The sequence below is a fragment of the Lontra canadensis genome, unplaced genomic scaffold (assembly GCF_010015895.1).
Source record: "Lontra canadensis isolate GAN:19392208 unplaced genomic scaffold, GSC_riverotter_1.0 scaffold154, whole genome shotgun sequence".
Taxonomy (NCBI): Eukaryota; Metazoa; Chordata; class Mammalia; order Carnivora; family Mustelidae; genus Lontra; species Lontra canadensis.
Genome location: NW_022631148.1, coordinates 2,141,692 through 2,147,332, shown reverse-complemented (window position 1 = coordinate 2,147,332; position 5,641 = coordinate 2,141,692). Strand labels below are relative to the sequence as shown.

General features: G+C 35.5%; 1 pseudogene; it reads right to left on the bottom strand.

Moving 5' to 3' along the window:
- Positions 1–4,493: 4,493 nt before the first annotated feature.
- On the bottom strand, positions 4,494–5,424 carry LOC116859357 (annotated as a pseudogene).
- Between the last annotated feature and the right edge of the window lie 217 nt (positions 5,425–5,641).

Genomic DNA, 5,641 nt, shown 5'->3' with positions numbered 1-5,641 from the left:
TTTAGCCTGCGTTTTTCCAAATCCCATGCCCTTGCATTCTGTCACAATTGCCCTTCTGAATTAAACCTGCAAGAGTCCCAGCACACTGAGACCAACCTCCAGAAGACAAGTGAAGTTTCCCACCACTCAGGTCCTAAAAGTTTAGAGTTTTAAAAGACAGAAAGCTTGGCTGGGCTAGAGCAAAGGTGAACTGTGCTGCTCAAGGCAGGCAAGCAACCCAGAGATGGTGTGAAATGAGAGAGCTATAAAACACTGGGATACATGAGGGAAAATTATTTGCTCCTCTTAATGTGCTTTGGTGAGAGCAGCAAGCATGGACTCCCCTTGCTGGGGAAAAGAGCTTGCTAGTGCCATTTCCCTCCCCCACCCCTCAGCATTGACCAGCTTCAGTAGAGAGCACATTGCCAGCACTGGTTACCTAAACTGCTTACACCAAGTCTCCCTCCTCTGTATTCTGCTGGTAATATTTTTCCTGGGTTAAGTGAGGTACCTTCCCCAGAACACAACCAGAAACCCCTTCATTCACCATGTCTACTGACCACAGAGGTCTTCAAAGTTTCACTTAAAGTGAAAATATCATCAGGTCTCCTTTAACAAGCAGACCAGATCTTATCTAGTTAAAACTCACCACACTCTGACCAAGCACCAAACAGTCCCCTCTGCAAGCAAATAGAACCTTTACATACAATTGACCTGAGAAACAGAGCAGCCAAGACAGTAGCAGAGTACATGCAGCACACTTCAAAAACACTTCCTGAATCACTAGACCCTGGCTATTATTTGACCTCTTCTATTCAAAGCCATTACTCTCAGGAACAGGAAACATAACAGACTTTCTTAACACACAGAAGCAGAGACCTAGTCAAATGCCAAGATAGGGAAATTCATCCCAGAAGAAAGAATAGGAAAAGGTCACAGCCAGAGATCTAATCAAAACAGATATAAGTAACAGGCCTGATGCAGACTTTAAAGCAATAATCATAAGGATATTAGCTGGGCTTGGAGAAAAGCATAGAAGACATCAGGGAGACCTTTACCACAGAGATAAAAGACCTAATTAACCATCAGGCTGAAATGGAAAATGTAGTAACTGAGATTCACAAGTGACTTCATGTAATGGCCACAAGAATGGAAGAAGCAGGGACATGAATAAGTGATATAGAAGACAGAATTATGGAAGATAATGAAAGAATGTCACTTGTGATGATTTCATAGTACAGAGCTTTAGAGATGGCTACACAGATACTCAGCAAAGACTTCAGTCACACACTTCCTGAAAGAGATGGTTTTTCTTACAACAAAGGTGCCAAAGAGCATTTTAAGGGTCATGGATGAAGAACAGCAGATATCTAGATGGGATGAGTTACACAGGCAGAAAATGGAAGCAATACCCAAGGTTGTGAAATATGACTTGTTGAATGAAAGACCCACTCATGGATAACAGTTCTTCTTACTAGAAAGCTTCCTAAATTAGGGGTGTCTGGGTAGCTCAGTCAGTTAAGCATCTGCCTTCAGCTCAGGTCATGATCCCAGGGTCCTGGAACTGAGCCCCACAACAGATTCCCTGCTCAGTGGAGAGTCGGCTTCTCCCTCTCTGTCTGCCCCTCCCCCCATTTGTGCTTGCTCAAGCTCTCTCTCTCTCAAAATGAATAAACCTTAAAAAAAAACTTCCTAAATTAATCCTAAAGTGAATCTCCTAAAAATGATACATGACTTGTTTTGTGACTAAACTATTCCAAACTTCTTTTAACTTATCAAGTTATTTTAATGTTAAACTTATTTATCATATTTCAATGTAAACTTATTATTTTATTTTATACTTGTTTTCGAAAGGTAACATGGAAGAATAGGCATTAATCTGAAAAGGAATAGTAATGAGAGACTGCTCATCTCATGATGTATGTGATAACATATATAAAACAAATGTGTTATATATAAGTTAAAATAGCTTAGATATAAAACAAGTCAGTTATTATTTTTAACAAACTTCAATTTAAGATGATTAATTTAGGAAGAGTTAAAGTTTTCCAGTACTGAGAACTGTTATCCATGAGCAGGTCTTTTCATTCAACAAATCATCCTTCATGACCTTCAGTACTGCTTCCATTTTCTGCCTGTGTGAGTTATGCCTTCTAGATATCTGCTGTTCTTCATCTATGACCCCTGAAATGCTGCTTGGTATTTTTCTGTAAGAAAAACCATCTCTTTCAGGAAGTGCATGACTTAAGTCTTTGCTGATCATCCATGTGGTCATCTGCAAACCTATATGTAACACAAATATGTTATATATGAAAGCAATAATATTGTGTATCAGTAGGGACATGAACAAAGAGATGAATGAAACAGGAGTCCTGATCTGGATCCAAATAAAAATAAGACTTTAGAATATAATACTCAGGATTCAGGTCAATGGCAAAAAGAAAAGTATCCAAATGTTAAAATAAAAAAAAAAAAAAACTGAAATGTAGAAAACTATTCCTCCATACTTCAACTCCTATATCAAAAAATATCAGATGGGTCTGAAGTTTTAATATAAGATATACAACCTCAAAATGCTTTAAAAATTAATTGCTGAATTCTGGAACACTGAAAAGAAATTTTTAAAAAAGAAAATTTAAAAAATTAACTCCTGAAAAATAGTTTAAGAATATTTTGGTATAAGTGAAGTGGGAAAATTTTTTAAAGATAAAAATCCAAAACAACATTAAATATTAAATCTTAAGAACATTTTTTGCATGCCAAAAGGATTCTACAAACTATACAAAAGTTAAAAACACATCACTAGCCAGAAAGATAATTGCTGCATACACAACAATAAAGGGATCCTTTCCTCAGAATGTAAAATCATAAAAATCACTATGGAAAAGATCAACGATTGAATGAAATGTGTAAAAGAGCATTAATAGGTGATTCACAGAAAAGGGAATATAAATCATACTAAAGATAAACTAGATAACATGAAAAAGATTACATATTAATGGGATTATTTTCTGCCATGAATATTTATCAAGTACAGTTTGTTGAGAATGTGGACACAAATACTCTCACAGACTGTGAGAAGCAGTTTAGCTACTACTACAATCTCAAGCATGACAGTTTGATAATAACTATGAATACATTTAACTATCTGACCATTGTTTCAAATACATATATCAATAATTCCACTCCTTGGAACTTACACTTGCACATGTTCACAAACATATACTTATTGCAAAAAAAATTTTGTAGGGAAAGGTTAGTAAAAACACGAACAGAAATGAATACATTTATTTATTTTAGTAAAAGTTTATAAATGAGCAATATGGAGTACAAGAAAAACTAAGAGATCTTATGGACTAGTATGGAGTATCTTCAAAATGTTGCAAGAGATTTCACTTACATGTGGAATTAAAAAAAAAAAGAAAAAAAAAACAGTGAAAAACAAAACCCAGAAATGTACTCATACATACAGAGAACAAACTGGTCATTTCCAGAACAGAGGGGGATGAAGGGATAGACAAAAATAGGTCAAGGTGATGAAAGGCACAAAGTTTCAGTGATAAAATAAATATGTCACAAGAATGAAAAGGACAGCATAGGAAACACAACCAAAAACAATGTAGGATCTTTGTATGGTAACACATCAAAACTACACTTATCACGAAAAGCATCTCTTAATGTACACGATTGTTGACTCACTATGCTATATTCTTGGAACTACTACAATGTTGTATGATAACTACACTTCAGTAAAAAAAAAAATAGAAATAAGCAAAACCATGCCAACTTAAAGGTTTATTTTTTTAAAAATAAGTTGCATAATAAAGGCAAACATTTAAATACACAGAGAAAAAATACATACATATATTTAAATTGAAATGCATTTGCAAAGTTTTTACCTTATGATGTGTCTTTAACAGATCAAGACTAACCCTGGGGAAGATGAGTAGAGACCACACTGAGAGAGAAGTAGGTAATTTATTCAACATTGTTTCCAATTGTGTAAGATCGGCTCCTGTACTGCTTATTATTATCCATTACGCTTCAATTTTTCTTATGAAAACACTTATTTTATATCTAAGGCAGCAGAAATTTAATATACAAGACAGTCTATACATCATTAAATATTATAAAGGGTATAAATAAAAAGATTACCTTAAATGAAAAGAATCTAATGAAAAATAATACACATCTCAGAAAACAAATTTTAAAAATAACTTAATTAAAAATTATTGTAATAATATAAAAATTTCCTCACTAATCTGATACCATTATTAACTCCTTGAGATAAAGGCATTACAACTTTCTAAATAAAGTAATCAACACGACACTGTAGACCTTTCATTCTAGCAAGAAGGGAAATGTAATTGTTGCACAATCATCCTATTCATTCTTTAATTAACTTATTTAATTTGAAACAAAGAGACTCTGGATAATTTTAAGAAGACTTCTGCATATTTAGAAAATGGGATCCAATGTAAAATAAAATAATCTCTTCATGGTGGATAATACACTTATTGACTAAAAGAAAAGATATTTCTTCTCCAGAGCTTCTTCATAGCATTTGTCATCTCAGAATTTCTCAGAGTGTAGATCAGTGGGTTCAGCACGGGGGTTATGACTGTATAAAACACACTCAATGATTTGTCAATGGGGAAGGTCTTAGCAAGTCTTGCATACATGAAAATACAAGGAACAAAGAAGAAGAGCACCACAGTGATGTGGGAACCACAGGTCTGGAGGGCTTTCCACCTCCCTTCCAGACTAAGGTTCTTTAGAGAGTGCAGGATGACACCATAAGAGATGAGCAAGAACACAAACACAATAGTGCACATCATCCCTCCATTGGCCACCACTAACAGGCCAATGACATACGTGTCAGTACAGATGAGCTTCAATAAAGGGTACATGTCACAGAAAAAATGATCAATGACATTGGGGCCACAGAATGGAAGCCCATAAATAGTACTAACCTGAATTACTGAATGCAGCAAACCTCCAACCCAGGACACTACCAGAAGCACAACACACACCCACTGCCTCATGATCACCAAGTAATGCAAGGGCTTGCAGATGGCCACATAGCGGTCATAGGCCATCACCAGCAGAAGAAAGATTTCTGTTCCACCAAAAAGGTGCTCTGTAAATAGCTGGGTCATACAAGCATGGAAGGATATTGTATTTTCTCCAGACGATAACTCTGAAATCAATCTGGGGCAAATGGAAGATGAATAAATTACATCCATAAATGATAAGTTAGCAAGAAATAAATACATAGGTGAGCCCAAGGTCTTACTGACACTTACAGTCACCACAATGAGCAGGTTTCCCACCACAGAAAAAAATATAGAAGAGCAAGAACATAACAAAAAGGACCTTCTGTTCCTTTGGATCCTGGGTGAGGCCCAAGAGGACAAAATAAGTTACATTGTTTCTTGGTTCCATCTAGAATGCATAGGAGCTAACTTCTCCTATTAGAAGGAAGAGATCTACAAAACAAGGGGGAAAACTTTTAAATGAATTACAAGATTAATCTTCTATTGACTCATTCAATTAAAATAATGTGGAAGGCTTATCTGTTTCTGTCAAATGTGTAGTGGACCTTATAATTTCTAGTTGAACAAGCCACGGTTTCCTCCCCTCACTGATAGCATACATAATA